A 17960-nucleotide genomic window follows, 5' to 3' on the forward strand; every position below is an offset into this window, starting at 1 on the left:
GTGGACCTAAACTGACAAAGATATGATTCTTACCGCTCACAAAGCACATAAAGCTATCATCTCCATCCCCTCATCATACAGAATATCTATGAGACTACGGGGACAGTAACATCGAGGCAACACAGAAGCCAGACATGAAGGCTTGGACTCTACTTACACATCTTCTCTGTAAATGGGCTTTTCAGCACTTTTAAGGATGCTGTGCTAGGCAAAACTTGGTGAAGCAACACTGACATCGAGTGGCTCCGCTTGGTATTTTCCTTTGGCTTTGCGGGATGCAAGAGCACTGTTCTGATCTGATGCTGTGTCGTGACATGATGGGGTTTGAACTGGATAATATTAACGATATAGTTTATTAACACCGTTGAAAATCAGATATCTGTAGCGTCAAAAAAAGGTTTACTCACTACATTTCAAATGTGTTTACTGGTAGAAATTTAAGACAGGAGGTCAGCTGATTGATTAGTGAGGTTCTGAACCATGGGAGCTCGTAATGCTCAGGCACAGTTTGCTCTGAGCACTTCTAATGGATGGCATAGGGACTGTAGAACAGGCAAAAAAAAAATGTAATAATGCAACCATCCTCTAAAACTCTGTTCCTGATGAGATCCTTACAGCTGTTTGCTAATAAATTGCCATACAGGTGCTAATGAAATTTAAAAAAAAATAAATCATTAGCAAGTCATATTAGATAATTTTAGTATATCTAAAATGACTATAAGAAACGTAGTAGTATCCCCTTCTTACAGAAAATATCTGTAAAAACAGCATAATTTTTCATTTCCTTTTAAGGTTGTTTCTGGCAGCTGTTTGAAGGCTACCTTCAAATTAGTAAGAGGTATTTTTTTTTTCTTTTTAAACTGGGTTAAGCATCACAGAATGGATTAGAAACATAGCTGAAATACATAAATCTATATACAGAGACACTGGCATTTAACAGAAATATTTTGTGGTAACCCCTTACCCTTGGCACAGATTTTTCTGTGCAAGAGAAATGCTGTTAAAAGTTTCAACATTAAAAACTCATGTTGAAAAAATATTTAAATCACAGGCATCGGTTTCTTCATATTCTTTCACTTAACCAAATGTTACAACAGAGAAAGTAAACCAGATTTCCTGATTATTGAGTGCACAAGCCAACCTATAAGCCACAAAATAAAGGAGAACTTTTCAACTTCAGAAACCAAAAACTTCAAACTCAAGTGACCCCTTCTCTTGCATATCTTATTGACTGGTGGGTGCTCAGCAGCCTGTGGAATGGAGTAACCACACCACAGGAGCAGGTTTTCACCGATTTCAGCTCTAGCCTTGACCTCCAGAGAACGAGAGTCAAAGTCTCTGCGCACTCCAGGCATCCTTTCATCTCAAAGCAAGGTTATACAAGCCCCGGGGAGTCCTTTATTCAGGCTACATTTCTCGGCACAAGCTGTTATTCTGTTGTTGCACCATGATTAAATCATTTTAAGGGTCCAGAGGTCTAAGACTATGATATGTGAAGCCTAGGCCAGTTAGAAAACCTGTTTGGAGTATGTGAGTGTGGAGTGTGTAGGGAATCACGCAGGACACTCATCGGGTCGCTGTGGTGTGAAGGGGCCTTGGTCCCAGCTCAGGTGGTGGGACTGTGGCTGTTTGAGTGACTCCTGGATGGTCAGACAGGAAAGTTTCCTTAACACCTCCCATGACAGGGTTCTGTTTTCCCTGGAATTCAGGTGCAAGTCTTGTGAGTTAGACAAAGAGCAGATATGTCTAAAATGTAACTGTGTTCAAGGAGTGCAACCCATCAAATTACCATTTCCTTGAATGAACATAATGTCATCAACCACAGAACATTTAGGTGCTCACTTTTTATGGATTGTCTCATGAGAGAATGATTTGGGAACTCGTATCATGAAGCAAGCATCCTGAAGCACTTTATCTCCAGGTACCCTTAGAACAATTTAATAATTTAATAGTGGAGGGACACCTGAAGACCATCTCATCCAAACACTTCCTCAAAGAATGGATAACTTCAAAGCCAGATCAAGTTGTTCAGGAGGGACAAACTGTTCTTGTGCTTCACCCCCTCACTGCATTCCTTTCTAATGACAGTTACATCATCTTATGGCAGTAGAATCACAGATTATTCCAAAATACAAACTTTCTTCAATAATAATTTTTTTTTGTTCTGGCAATCTTAAGAGAGAGGATATCAATATCTGAGTAATCAGAAATACCTTCCCTCCAGACCCTTAGCAGATGAAATCTCTTCTTTTGCATCCTGTGATAAAATATCTTATCACATTCTTCTCTTCCTGTGCAAAAACCTCTACGTGCCTCACTGCTACCCTCTCTCACAGCAAACAGTGGGGTTGTTAATTATTTTAGAGTGACACATCAGTCAGCAAAAGCATCAAAAAGAAAAACTTGCAATTTTAGAGTGTTCATATACTTCACTCATTAACTTAATCCAGCTGAAACAGATACTTAATTACCTCACTGAGGAAACTAAGTTAACAGTGTATTTATAAAGCAACATATTAATCCAGATCTGTAGGCTGTCATAATATAAATCACAGTGGTAACAGATTTTACAACACACGACAGGAAAGCCTATGAAGTGTAATAATTAAAATTTAGTATTTAAGCAGCTAATATCTTCCTGCCCTCAGAGACAGCAAACTGACAGAATTCCAGGATCACAGCTGAGCAAATTCCATGCAGCCTGTGGGAAAGCTAAAACAGTTTTTGAAAATAAATAATGTAAAAGCATTAACATATCCACACAGTCTTTTCTTACCTCATTGTAATTTAAAATATCTGAAAAGATATTTTATGAGACAACTACCTAGTAGTCTGCACACTTAACATTTCACATGGAGAATGCATAGTGGATACTGAATAAAAAAGAGGATACTTTTCAAACTTGAGACCAAATAGATTTTAATGATTTTTCTCCCCGAAGTTGTTGTTTGCCAAACTGACAGAATAATCAGGAAATCCATTGCTGCCAAATTAAAGAGTAGATGAAAAGATTTGTACTAATAATAATTGGAATTGTTACATCAGCTTTTACTAGTTCCACTAATAAGCATGAAAGATATATGGAGACATAAGAACATTAATTTTCTAAACAACTTCTTTACTACAAGACAGTAACCTCAGAAAAGTCACACAACAAACAGCTGCACTGAACTATCTTGCTTACTTCAATACAAATTCTCATCCTTGCCTGGGACCTAGCAACTGGTCACACACACAATACTTCACTTTGAAAGAATGTATTTTAAACTTCCCCATACGTGCATCCATAGGTTATAAAAATATAATAATTCCAAATTTCAAAAGCATACAAATAATTCAACCTAAATCTCCCAGTATACTTGCCAAGTGCCCTGAAATCAGGAATGTTGCTACTCCTTTGGCTATTTCTTCCAAAGTGTAGAAACAAAAACAACCCAGTGGTACACTGGTGCTGGATAACTGAGAACACCATGACTCACATGCCAGGTGCTTAAGAATCCATTAAAATGTACTAAAAAAAAAAAAAAAAAAGAGATTGTTCATTCATATATGCCATCTAGATAAGTCCATATATTTTATTCAAAATGCCCATTACACAGCTCCATAGTCCCCAAATCCCAAACCACAGTCCATTTTAATTTGCATAAAATTACAGAAATGAGAAGAAGCCCAAGCCAAATGCTGCTACTTGTCCATTTTATGCAGTGTGTACTGTTTTATACAATTAATTATTTTAAAAAGTAATTCCATGTACAATCATGCTTGCATATCCTCGATTCTATGATTTGGACAATTTTTCCTAATTGTTACTGAACTATATCTACAACAAAAAATCTCTTCTAGGTGACCTTGAACAATACATTCTGTCTTTATAGCTCTGCTTCACATGCTAATTAGGATATACTCCTTTTCTCTTCTGACGCGATTGCTAATGACTTCATCAATGAAGAAAAGGCAGTGGTTTTGTGCTTTCTTAATTATCAGCTATTACTTAGATTAGAAAATTTAACAATAGATAATAATAAATGAGGTAATCTCAGTAAACATCTCAAGGTTTTGAACATGATCCCTTTCCTGGGTCTCTAAGGCAATAACCTACATCATAAAACATAGTATGTCTTGTTTTTCCTAGGAATATGAACACGGCACCAGCTAGAGGGTGGAGGACAGCTGGTAAAGATGGCTGGCACAGACCATTCTGTGCCGTCCAAGGGAGCAGGGATGCTCTTCAGGGCAAGAGGAATGCACCACTGCTACTGAAAAACTGTTGCAGAACTTCATGTTTTCCCAAATAATCAATTATTTGTCCTAGATAGCTTGAAACCTTATAAAGTTACCACTCTTCCTTGTCATGAAGGAGGAGTACAGACAACTGAGGTCATTTCATGCCGATTTCCTCTCTTACATACTTCAAACCCTGTATTTTTAAGACATATTTCCAAAACAGAAACCCAGCGATTGATGCAACTTCTTAAAATATTTTTGGAAAGCAAACAGGAAGGCAGTGCTTTTCATTATGCATGCATTTAAAATTTTACATAGAAACTATAAAAATCTTTATCATTGTCTCAGCCTCATTTTGTCTAATCCCATAAACAATGGGAAAACAAAACATACTAAATTAAAAAGGAATAAAATCTAAGAGATTAAATTCTCATAGCTGTTATGGAAAGATTCCTCCTGACCCTAGTGATTGCTTAATTGACTGTGGAGTGCTTTGTTAAGTAAAAATGCACTTGAGCATATGGCTGGATAGTTTGCTGAGTCAGGTGCTTAGTAGTTGCTTTTGTTCAGTTCCTGATCTTTGCAAATGACAAAACCATTTTTTTCCTTTTCCATTGCTACTTCTACAATTTAGACTTTTTAGCTCTTGTGTTGCCCTTGTCTTCTCTTACGCTGGTTTACAAATATTTTTCCTCCTCTTATTCAAGATTTCTTTGTTCTGACTCCTCTACTCCATACTGGCATTTCCCTTCCACCCTGTGAAAACCTGTCCCCATGTGCTCAAATGCACTGATGCAATTATTCACTGGGGCTTTCTTAATCACTGATCAGTTTCACACTTTCCCAGTTTAGAATTACTTCCCTCAAATGAATCATTCATTCAGAAATGTGAAATATTTGTAAGTTAGACATTGGGCAGAACAGTGCGTAAAATAAGGCATATATAGCACAGATTGGTTGTTTCAAACTATAATTGCTTTCACTTAATTTTGCCACAGCTGAAATTGTAATAGGATTTCACTGGAGAGAGGGGAAAGTTCCTCCAAGATACAGCAATTAAAAAAACCCAAACAACTTGCTTTGAAACACATCTGAGTACAATTTCTACAGAAAACTTTGTTCCCCAAATGAGAGGGATAGACTTTGATTAACTCAGAGAGACCTTCCAGGCCTTTCCAGACTTCAAAGAAATCTGGCATACTTGCTTATGCATTTTGATTGAGAAGCAAGACTAATTTCACCTGCCTGTACTGACACAAATTTGTCACGTACAACTATCATCCATGGGCAGAGGAGCTCTGTGCGTGATCCTCCCTTGCATTTCAGAGACTCTCTGTCCATCCATAAGTGGAAGAAGGAAATGTTACTCAGCAGCTCATAAGAAGATAAAGCAGTGAGATGTCTCATGACTGTCCTTTACACGAACTGGAAAGAATTACAAAGGAGTCATGAGGACCTACACCAGAGCCCAAAGGTTTGTGCAGCTGTTAGAGACAGCACCCACTTTGCTGCACCAGGATTCCATTTTCCAACTTTTCTTTGACCTTCTGCTGCCTCAAGCCATGCTAGATCCCAGTGTTTGGTAAATGAGGCCCCTGTCTGTCACCAGATTTACTCTATCTGCCAGTATAATTAATATCTACCACTTTGATGTTGCCTTATTCATTTGTACATGTATTTGTAAACTGCTATTTAAAAAGTCAACAACTTAAACCAATGTCTTATATAATATCAAACAGGAAACACTGTGAAACTTTATGTAATGAAGTAATGAAACTGCTTTTGAAAAGGAAGACAGAACAAATATTTCAGTGTAAATTAGTACGTGTGCATTTAACAATAAAACCTGGACAGAACAATTTTTGTACCTAGATTACAGATAATTTTTAACGTTCCATAGAATGATCTATGTGCAATTATTTTCTAAATGGTTAACCTGTATGTGCGGATGTCATCCTACACAGCCAAGACATTGTGAACATTTGCCCTGTGACAGCATTGTATAAACTTCAGTAATGCACTTTTCTCCTTGTCATAGATGCATTTTGATGAATCCTATATCAGACAGAAAGGCATCATTACATTACATAAATTAGTTGAATGTAAAAAATTAAACCTTCATGGGAATTTTTTTACATATTTTAAATAATCGGCTTTTGTATCATGTTTAATGTTATATCTTAGACTAGACAGATATGAATATAGTCTGATCTTCTTGTATTTGGGAATACAATCTGATTGCACATAAAATGTTGATTTATAAAGACCTTTAAAGGCAAAGCACAAATAAATTCCCCTGACCAGCTCTGGTTTTGTCAGTTTTGTCACCTCCATATATTGGGCACCTACTAAAGCTTTCTTAACATCATCTCAATGAGATGGGGATATGAATTTAGTATGTCATTTTTACATATTTATTCTACATTAAAATCAAAATAGAATTAAGTGTTCTCTAAACACCCTCTTACTGAGATGTTCACATTCAGGAAGGTGACAAAATATTTAGAGCATAGACAAGATACCCCTCACAATTTGTACAGCAGTATAAAAGTTCATCTCTCAGCCAGTTTCATTGTTCAAAGAAAAAAGATCAAGCCCAAAGTCCCCACAGGCTCCATCACAGAGCCAAAAGTCTCCAGAAACCTTTGCATTCCAGCAATTCTTTATTCTAAGCACAAAAAAAGTATCTGCATAGGAAAAAAAATCCACACCTCTTTATGGAACTTTGACTTACATATCCTTAAAGTTATCTACTATACTAGTGGTAGACATACTAGAATTATTTCAAAATAAGTAAATTTGGATCAGTTGAAGGAGCTTACTAAGCACATCCTTAAATTCAAGCACATTGAGATTTGCACTGAAATTACTTACTAATAACTTGTTTAAGAATATGTTTCCTGAATCAGTTTTGTCTTTGTAACAACATGATCCTTTCAAAAGGGTGAGAAATAACAAAACCCTCTAATTTTAGGGAAGAAAGAAATTACATGAATGATCAGACTGTTTCAGAAAAAAAAACCAAAACCACAAAACTCTACAAACATTTCAAACCTAGTATTTTATCTTAATTTTTAAGAATGTATTTGTTTCTAAATCAAGGCATCCATACATCACATTTTAAAAGCCAATTTCAAAACCAAGGAAAGGCAGGACTTATAGAAAAAATGCTGAAACATATTAGAAGTAACACTTTAAGCACATCCAAACATTTTCTTCAACTTTAAAATTTGAACCAAAAGTCTCTAAGTGAAAAAATGTTAATCACAATATCAAATTAAAACACATGAAAGAAGCCAGTCGAAAAGCAATCATATATCAATTGTTTGTGGTTTACTCAATAAAACCCTGAATAATGTTTAAGCAATGTCATCTGCTTGATCTATCTGTTGCTGGAGTTTAAACAGCCAAAACCACCACCATTAGAGTTACAAGGAATAATTATGTATATGAAGAGATTACTGCTTTGGAATTCATTTTCTCTCCAGCTGGTGTACATTTTACTTTGACCGCAAATGAGGTACTATGCTAGGAAACTAATTAACAATTATTGCAAACAATACCAAAGAGAGCAATCTGACTGATCTAGTGAGTACATTCCCTGCTTGCTCCACGGCACAACAACAGCATCACACCCACGACTGGGTAAGAGCACAGCATTTTCTCTATACTAGCAGGTGTACATTTCAGCTTACTTTCATTTTCTTCTGAAAATAAGAGGTGCTGCACATTTTTTTTCGAAGAAACACCAGAGTAACACCAACGTTTCGAAACTACTTTCCACAAATCTAGACCCCTAAGTACTGCTGAATTCTTTTCCTGACAGATATTCTGTACAGTGTTGGCTCTTTCTTAATGGTTTTGAAGGAACAAAGGCTTCCGAGGGCACAATTTACTCTCAGATTTTGTCCTCAAGATTAATATTTAAATGTAGGTTTCTTTAGAGCAGGGCCATTGTTACCTGTCATGTCATATGATCCTGCATGAGGATCAGATAGTAATGTTGCTGAAGAAAACATAAGTTTTCTGAAATCAAAAAACCAAATTAGGTTATTTTTAATTAAGGAAGAAGAAAATAATTTATTATTTATTTATTCTTTATACTGCAGTATAAATAATATTCTAACTAGGACAGAACTCCATAGAAAATATCCATGCTGATAAGTAAATGAGGGCCAGAAAATGAACTTGTTCATCACACCCTTCAGTGTCCACACTGCTTCATTTTTTGCTTACGCCCTGCATCTTTTGGGCTGCAAACTGAGCAAGGTTTGGAGGAGGTTTCACTTCAAAAACCAGAGCCAAAAGTCAGTATGGATAAGGTTACATCAGTTCTGCCTTTTTCTGCATACTCAGCCCTTCAGTGCTATCCCAGAAGTTTTTCCATCCCCACAAAGCCCTAAAAATCCTTATGCTGCACTGTCAAACACTTATACATACCTTCACTTCCATTCTGTACAAATGCTGCCCTCAGCTTGCTTCAGAAACTTTAAAATGAGAGGAGCACATGAGGATGAGGGTTGTTCCTTGGAGTCATGCATGGGTGGCAGGGTCCAGCAGAGAGCCTGGCATGGGCTGCAGCAGCCTTCTGCCTGCTTTCCCTGGCAAAGTCCTGCCATGTGATGCATGCAGATCAGTAATGTCTCGCTTCAGAATCCAAGACACCCTTAATACTACTCGTCAATCAACATTCAGTATAACATCTTCAGAAACCACCTGTGGTTCCTGTCCATAGCTAACATTCTGTTGTGGTTTAGGAATGGTTCTCCCTACTTCAGTGCCCCCACCAGGACTCTCCCAAACCAGACCTCACCCTCCCCTCCTTCCCTTCCCCCTTTCTACTCCAGGGATGGAGCTGGGAATTGGAGGCTTAAAAGGTGAAAATCAGGGGTTAAGATAAGAACAGTTTACTGGAAACAGCAATGAGATAAGCGAACAGTAACAGCAACAATATTAATAACAAAAGGTATAAGATAAAGAAGCTATTTACACAGAAAAACACAACAAATGCCATCTGACTCTTCCCCATCACACCATGCTTTTTGCCACTGGCAAAGAATGTCCTTCATCTTGGAAACAGGAGAGAATCCCTTTCCCCGACCCCGGCAATGACATAAGCTGGTATCGAGTAACATTACGGTCCTGCCCATTCTGCCTCCCGCTGCTCTGGGCCAAAACCAGGATGCATGCCAAGAGATTCAAATTGCCTGAGCAGTGGGTTATGCTAGACAATCTCAGGAGATTCCTTCCAACCATGACAATTCCATGATTTTCAAGCTCCATGAAATGGATGATTTGCCAGTAAGAACAAGGTAAGCACTGTACAGATGCTGTAAACAGACCCTCAAGCTTCTCACTCTTTTTTCACAATGTCAACTGTGTCTACAGAAATGGGAACATAAGCAACATCCATCTGGAAAGTTATTTAAGCTGTTGTGAAATCCAGATGTTACTGTTGGCTGGGAGTAGCTCCACGTTCAAATGGCTCTTAAGAGGTTTGGGTTTCCGAGGTGTTGACCATCCTCAATCTTCCTTTCCATCGCCTACACTGGGACTCAAAATGCATTTGTATTTGATGTCTTTAAAATGCTTTATAAAACTATAAATTATAAGCCAGAATAAAGCCTTTAGTTAAGCAGCTGTATAAGAAATTAATCAAGTATTCAGTCCTTCAATGAATAGTACTGTAAATCCTCTTATCTAAGATCATCCAGAACCAGAAAAATAACAATTTTAAAATCAAAATACTCTGGCCACTTTAAAATGAACTTACTTCCATAGATATTTATGCTCATGCTGAACAGGTTCAGGATTTTCTGTTTCTCAGTACTGCACTTCCTAGAGCTTTGAAATTCCATCTCAATTTCTCATCCCACATCCTTGTGTAATGCAATTCTCTTTCCTGTTGTACAATTCGTCAAATTGCAGACAAAACATTTGACCTCTATGGCCTTATCTACCACAACAAATCAGTGGCCTGTATAACAAGCACAAAGATGCACCTATGTTCCACTGACAGCAAAGATAATTCAAAACACCTCATAAAAATTTGGCTTGCATAGGAGCATTTCCTTTACAACTCAGTCATAAACAAACGCTAGGAGTAACCAGAAACAGCTTGTTAAATTAGGCCTTTACTGTGAAGAAACGTGTTTTCCTGTGTTCAATGGCATACAAAACATAAGTGATGGTGGCCATAAGCAACTGCATAACCATGACTGAAGAGCCAACCATGTTCTGTTTGAAACCTTGGATTAAGATATTGCTCCAAGTTGTTACAAAATGACAAACAACAATGACAAAAGATTTTATAATGTGGATTTTCTTTTCCTCTAAATCTTAGGTTTGAACTACTTCTTTTTTTTCCTTTTTCTTTTTTCTCTTTTAGTGAAATTGTTCATCTGATTTTCATTATGGAGTACTTAAAAAAGTATATGAACCTTACAAGCCCATCTTGCACAATGATGCTACAAAAACTGCCCTGAGAGCCAAACTGAAAAAAAGGATATTGTTAGACAATAAAATATAATTATTTCCTTTTATGCTAAAGTGCTTGAAAATATCCCAATAAGTATAAATTCTGTATGTTTTATCTAAAGAATAATCATCTTAAATAGAAAAGGAAAAAAGGTAGGTGAGTATACAATTTTATTTTCTCTTATTGCAAAGATTCCCAGGCTGATTTCTCTCAGATTAGAAAAGACTGAAAGAAACACACCTAAACTAAAATGTTCTCTCCAAAGCAGTACAGACAGAAGTATATTCAGACACACACCCCAAACAGCAAGGTTCTCATTTGTTGCTTTGCATCCATGATTTGTTGCTTTGCATTCATGATCAGAAGAATATCAAGGGTAGAGATCTTAGCCCAAAATCTGCATATTCTAATACAGTTCTCCAAATGAAATAAAACCATATTTATTTACTGTTATGAAACATCTGAAATATCTTTTTTGTTTGAACATATCCACAGCAAGAACAATTGTGGTTAAAAGAAAGGAATTTCATGTTGTCTTTTAGTATTTAAACAATTTATAATAGCATATATTAAGCAGTGAAAAACCTACTTGCCACTTTGTCTAGCTTAATTATCCTTAGCTGCTTTTCACTGACTTCATTCTAACTGGGTGAGGTAATTTCAGCTTGCATGGTATAAATCACTGGCAAGATTAACAATATATATTAAGATGATGTATGTTTTATTGCTGCTCAGCTAAACATGTCAGCTAAAGTAATTATGAGTACGAAGCTCCATTTATTTTTCCATAATGGGACCCTTTAAGTCACCCACATTTGGAATGAGGCATATCCACCTCAGTCTCTTTCAAGAGCTGTTTTTAACTGCATTACATCATTTCATATGGGGTTGAAAGTTCATTATCCAACACAGAAATCTTTTACTCCCAAAACTCTATAACTTTAAGAGGACCTAGGGAAAAATTAGGACTATCAGCGCTTCAGAAAGTAAATAAAAATGCAAATGTGTCTTGAGGACTGGATGGCTGAGGAAGATGGCCAAGGAATTTAGGACATTCAATTTCCAAGTCACTCTTTTCATTACATACTCTATGAGTTATAACAGAGAGTTTCTGCTGCAAACTATTTGTTATTAACTCCCTGGCCTGAGACCAGATACTCATGGATGAAATCCAGATATTGGAAAAAATCATCGTATGGGTGGAACTCTTGCTGGCAGTCACAGCAAGAATTGCACATGCAAAGAAATCATTACCTACTCTGAGATGGAGAAGTCTCTTTGAAAGAAGTGAAAGGCCTAAGAAATGAGCAATTTCTGTGTAATAACTTGTGTAGTTTACATCCAACTAGAAAAGTATTTGATGCCACATAACAAAGTGCAGAAAGACTCTGTGCTCATTGGGACTGATGTTCCATGATGCAGAAAGGCTCAGGGAGAGTTATAAAAGTTCATGGCATCTGCTGAGAGGGATAGCTAATGCAGTGTGACAAAGTTCATTAGTAATGTCCACTCCAGTCTGGTAACACCTTTATTAAAGAGGTGCAAGAAATAGAAACTGCTTTAATGAGATTTGCAGCTGCTGCTAAGCAGCAGAAGGAAGATGTGATCATGAAAAGATCCTTGGAAATGGGAAATTGCAAAGAAAAATGGCAAACTGAAGTTCAAGCAAAAAATGAAGGGTGAGTTGCTCCCCATCTGCCCAAACATGGTAAGCAGATTTCTTTGCCAAGGAATGTGCTCACAACCACCAGGGTACTCAGCTGAGAGCTCCAGGAATCTCAAGAAACAACTGATATCCAATTCTTCAGTAACTCAAACAGTCCCCAGCAGAAGGAGATTACAGTCTCTGTAACTCTTCAGATATTTTCCAACAAAATGATTTAACCAAAAAGCACTAAGCATGATAGCTCATATGAGAAAGGCAGAGTTAACAATAAGGATGGAATGAAAGACCTATCTTAAGGAATAAGTATAAGGGGACTTAATTCTACTGAATACAACACAGCAGTATTATAAACAGGCTGAACAAGCAGAAATACCTTTAAAGCTGTTCCATCTGTCAGCTGGCTCTATCAATCAAAGCAATCAGAAAACACCAAGCAAACATCTCCCTCACTATGACCTAAGAGACTGAGCCTGAAGAAACTGGAAAACTCAGCTCAAACTGGGGAAACCTTCAGATAAAAGATTTCTGAGGTGGCCCCTTTGACTGGCATGGACACAGAAATAAGGGACCTGCAGCCTGAAGCAAACACAGAACATGCATTTCTCTTCTGACCGTGTCTACAGAGTTCTCAGTTGCCTTCCCTCCCCTTTTTCCACATACAAGATGATGCACAAACAAAAGACAGAATAATTTGCTCTATCTTAAACTAGTGCTTCTGTGAGTTTCAGTCTGGAGGACTACCAGAGATCCCTTAAAAACTAAAATATTCTATGAAAATCAATTTGTTTTACACTGCATTTAGAAAAATTAGATCAAATTTTGATATTTTGTAAACCAGCTGTTGGAAGGAACTTGCTCAGTTTTAAAATGTGTTATTGAGGCCACTAATAACCTCAAGTATTTTTTTTCCCAGCTTTGAGATCCATACCCCCACCCCACATCCACCACCCTGCTTTTTGATTTATGCTATTATAAAAACAGTTGACTATATTTAAGAGATAAAAAGTTATTCAATACATATCTTTAATCTTGGTGTATAGTTCTTCACACACTTGGTTAAACTACCCTTGAAGCCATTAATTGAATGAAAAGAGTTTCATGCACATTGTGTGCCAGTAATACTTGGTTAAACCATCCTTGAAGCCATTAATTGAATTGTGCATTGTGTGCTAGTGATACATTCAGCCCTGACATCAGCAATTTGTTTAACTATTGCATTACTTTAGAAAATGAACTGAAAAAAGTACCAAATATGTAGAAAATATGTTTTACATCTATGTATTTTTTGTATGTCCATGTGCACATGAGCAATATGCAGAATCTTAGCTTCAGAATTTAAAATATAATTTGAATTACTCAAAATAGTTATGGATTATCTATTCCCTCACTTCAGTACTTCAAAAGGAAATGTTTGTGAGATGTACTATATGCAAAATTAGAAGTGAAGTTACTTTAATAATTTTTAAGGCTCTTCAATTAAAATTTACTGCGAGTCTACACTGAACAATAGCTAATTACAGTACAATCTAATTAAAGTACAGTGCTTTAATAAATAAAAAGCAAGCTTTATACCTTTACCAGTTCATTCTCTTCTTGGCCTGTTTACTTAGATTCTAATATAATTGTCAGTAGTTCTCATCTATTTTTACAGTGCTCAGTACAGGATTGGATTTTTCCTCCCCTTATTAAAATGCAATTTGATTTCAGTCCCTGAAATGATCATAGAATGGTTAGGGTTGGAAAGGACCTTAAAGTTTACTCTGTTTCTACCCCCCTGCCACAGGCAGGGACACCTTGCACCAGACCAGGCTGCTCAGAGCTCCACCCTGCCCGGCCTTGAACGCTGCCAGGGATGGGGCTAAGTAAAATGATTTTTTTATGCCTTCTGACTGCAAACTGGTGCATACCAGTGCATTTGAAATTTATAAAGACTATTTCAATACTCATATAACATTTTTAATGAGTTTTGGAAAGGCCACTCTGTGAAGGTAATAGTAGCTTAGTATGTGCATCAAACTTCAGTGGTACATGCATCAATAGCATGTATAATAGTATAACATACATTGTGTGAAGTGAGACTACTAGAAATCCTATACTGAGACTTGCTTTCTTATGTTGTACAAATAACCTGTCTTGTGTGTTCTTCAAATGTGTAAAAGACTTGCAGAGAAAAGATACAAAATTTCAGAGACAGAATTTACTGAGATTTCATAATCAAATGTATTTACAAAGCAAAAATTTTCAAATTTAGTCTGCTTTGCCTTTTTTTTTAGATTAAGGCTCTGGAGTTGGCCAGGGACCTGAAGCTGTGCAAAACACCCACACTATTAGTAAACTTAATAAAAATATGAAATGTGTTTGTTGGTGTGTAACAGGGACCCACTACAAGCCCACTTTGGCCACCCCTCTGATCGTGATGCATGAGCTAGGAACAGACCCAGCACCCGTCCCACAGACGAGCACTAAGCTAACCCTCTCCTCCTCACCTTCCCAGCCTGTCCTTTCCAAAGGGTCTGTATCCACACAGATAGCTATTTCACATTTTTTTGTATTTCCAGTGATGGCTGTGGCAAGAATTGTAGACAGAAGGCTCTCATCCAGGCACAAGTAGGACATAGCAATTATGTGGATAATTATGACAGCATCAAAAATGTTTCATGAAAAATAAGAGAATTCCCAAATGGCAAAAGACCCTTATAGTTTTTGTAATGTGTCCTTCCACAAGAAGGTTAAGATGGGGAAAGCTAAAGTTCTTTTAGAAGTGATAGCATGTACTCAGGTTTTGCAGATTCTATCAGAGGTGTGATATCCAGCTGTTTCTCTATTTAAAACAAACAAAAATTTTACTTGATTGTAGCAACTAAAATGTACAACCTAAAATGTAAAGGTTTGGAAGATCAGCAGAATCATTTTCCTTAATAGTCTCTTAATTGTTTTTTTTTACTGAACAGCTGTTTTTCTACTTGGATTTAAAGCATTTTTGCATTACATTCTCCAGCTCCTTGCCCCCTGTAGTTTTTCTCAAAAAGCTCCAAGTTGGCTCTAATTCCTCAGTTGTTTGCAGAAGTTGTGATAAAATGTTCAGAAGTAGATGGATAAGACACGCAAGCAGCAGATCAAGCAGACAGCAAGCACTACAATGGAATCAGCAACATTAAGCACAGTATGTCTAATACTGATAAATATACCAGAGATCAAAATTAAGTTTTTAAAATCCATTGACACAAGTGATGCCAGTGAACCTACGGAACACTCTCAGGGAGCTCACCAAACTCTGAATGTTGAAGGCTGCTGATTAATATGGTGCAACTGTTGGAAAGCAATGAAGTGTAAAAGGACACTCACAGCTGTTTGCCTGGGGTTCCAGTCACTTCCCTTCAGCCAGGGCACAATGTGTGGCACAGCCAGCCACCAGCACCCAGAATATTCCTCAACACTGAATAATTGTGTGCATTTCATGCAGGCATCCCCAGTTCACAACTACTTTCCCCATCCTCTTTCTGGCTTTTTGTGCTCCAACATTCTGCAAGACAGCTGAAAAAAATGGTTCTTCATAGATGCCCCTCACTCTTTTGCAACTCAGTGGAGTGTGGATTATTATTTAGGATAATATTATTATTAGAATTATGTTTTGATTTGTTATTTCATATAGATAATATATATATAGATAAATATATATATGCAGGGAAGAATTATTAGTTTAAAATCTCTACATCCTTAGCCCTCTCAAAAGAATATTCATATACTTTCCAGAACGCAATTGCCAAACTTCATGATTTATACAATAATTTCAAATAAGAGATCTTGCTCAAATGTTGTCATAACACTATCCTTCAAAAGAAAAGAATAAAAAGGACAATAAAAAATAAAACAGCATTACACACATCTGGAAGGTTTTAGTTTCTCGACAAACATATCACCATCAGATTCTTAATGTGTCTAACTCCTTTATATATCATGACAAAATATTTCCAGAACTGATGAAGTTCAGGGAGCCTTTGTTGAAAACACAGCTCCTAGGAATATTTTTAATCTGCTTGCTATATAAGTTTATGCACTCCAATTTTTCTAACTTGTAAAGAGTATAAAGCTTTTCAATTAATACCTTGATGTATTTATTTAATTTTCAACACAAAGACTACATCAGTTTATTCTAAATTTTACCAAATATTTTTGTGCATGAATAATTCTTTCTATGTTGTAACTGTTTCTAACATACAGAGGCAATTGCTAAGGATTTTAGCGATATTCAAAAGTACATCTAGTGATCAATCATAACCCATCTGTTGCTTTTATTAATTGCTCCAAACAAAGGAGCTGGTGGGTTAGCATTCTCACTGGAGCCAAGGAAAGTACAGAAAATGCCTTCTGTGTTTCAGATCCTATTTTTAAGTCTGCTTACCTTCTTATAGATTAAGTAATAAACACAGGCTGCTTGTCATTCATAAATAAATCCCATGAGGTCTGCTGGGAGACAAAGGGAAGCAGGCTGTGTTTCAAGGACTAAAAACGGAGAGTTGTACTTGCAATAATTCCATGGCCAATGACTGCCCAATGTACCCAGATGATGCAGACGGGACACGCTGATGGCCACACTCACCAAAGCTTTCAGGCCATCTCCAGATGTTCACCATTGGCTCCTTTGTCAGGAAGGCTGCTGCACCCCTGCAGACACCAGCACAGCTCTGCAGGGCCTGAGCAGGACTGCCCTGCACACACCTCCATCATGCACATCACCCGCGCTGCCCACCAAAGGGACGCCGCCTGCCTTCACTCGGTCACTGCCACATCACCGAACCCGTAAGCTGCAAGGCAACCAGTGCTGCAGAGGGAGGAACTGGGTAAAATCCACAGCCCAAACTGCCTGAGGGAGTGTCCCTCCCGACCCCACCGACTCTACTGCCACCCGTGCATTTATCCAGTAATTCTCACTGCTGTAACTCACACCTTACTCTCAGGCATAACTCAAGATGCACCAGTCACACTGCTGCCAGCACATCGTTCTCCTTGAGTCACGGTAGGAGCAGAGGGGATGTGTTCTGCATACACCCCAAATTTCAGCACTGTTTTTTGTTTCCAGAAGCCTATCACAGCCCCTGTGCAATTGCCTGTTAAAAAGGGGAGAAGAACAGAGCATGGAGAGAAGGCAAAAAGTGCTCCTACTGACAATTCTGCCTCAAAGCAAGTGGCTGTGAAACAAATTCCCTCTTCGCTGGATTTTACAGAGTAACTAGGGCTGGAAGGGACTGCTGGAGATCATCCAGTCCAACGGCCTCGCCAAGTCAGGGTCACCCAGAGCAGGAACCAGGTGGGTTTTGAATGTCTTCAGAGATGGAGACCCCACCACCTCTCTGGGCAGCCTGTTCCAGTGCTCTGCCATCCTCAACATAAAAAGTTCCATTTTAGCTTTGCTGCAATATTTTAACACACGTAAACATAGTAAGTTATGAGAATTGAACAAATGTGCACGAGGGACATCACTGCTTCATTGCATTTTATATAATTTCTTTCTTTAAAAAAAAAATCCTTGAACTAATTTACTATCTAAATAATAAATTATTAGAAAAATTAATTTACTGTTGAAATAAATTT

This window comes from Pseudopodoces humilis, chromosome 1 (genome assembly GCF_049639895.1).
Source record: "Pseudopodoces humilis isolate 2021_Gansu_Grassland_sample_001 chromosome 1, ASM4963989v1, whole genome shotgun sequence".
NCBI lineage: Eukaryota > Metazoa > Chordata > Aves > Passeriformes > Paridae > Pseudopodoces > Pseudopodoces humilis.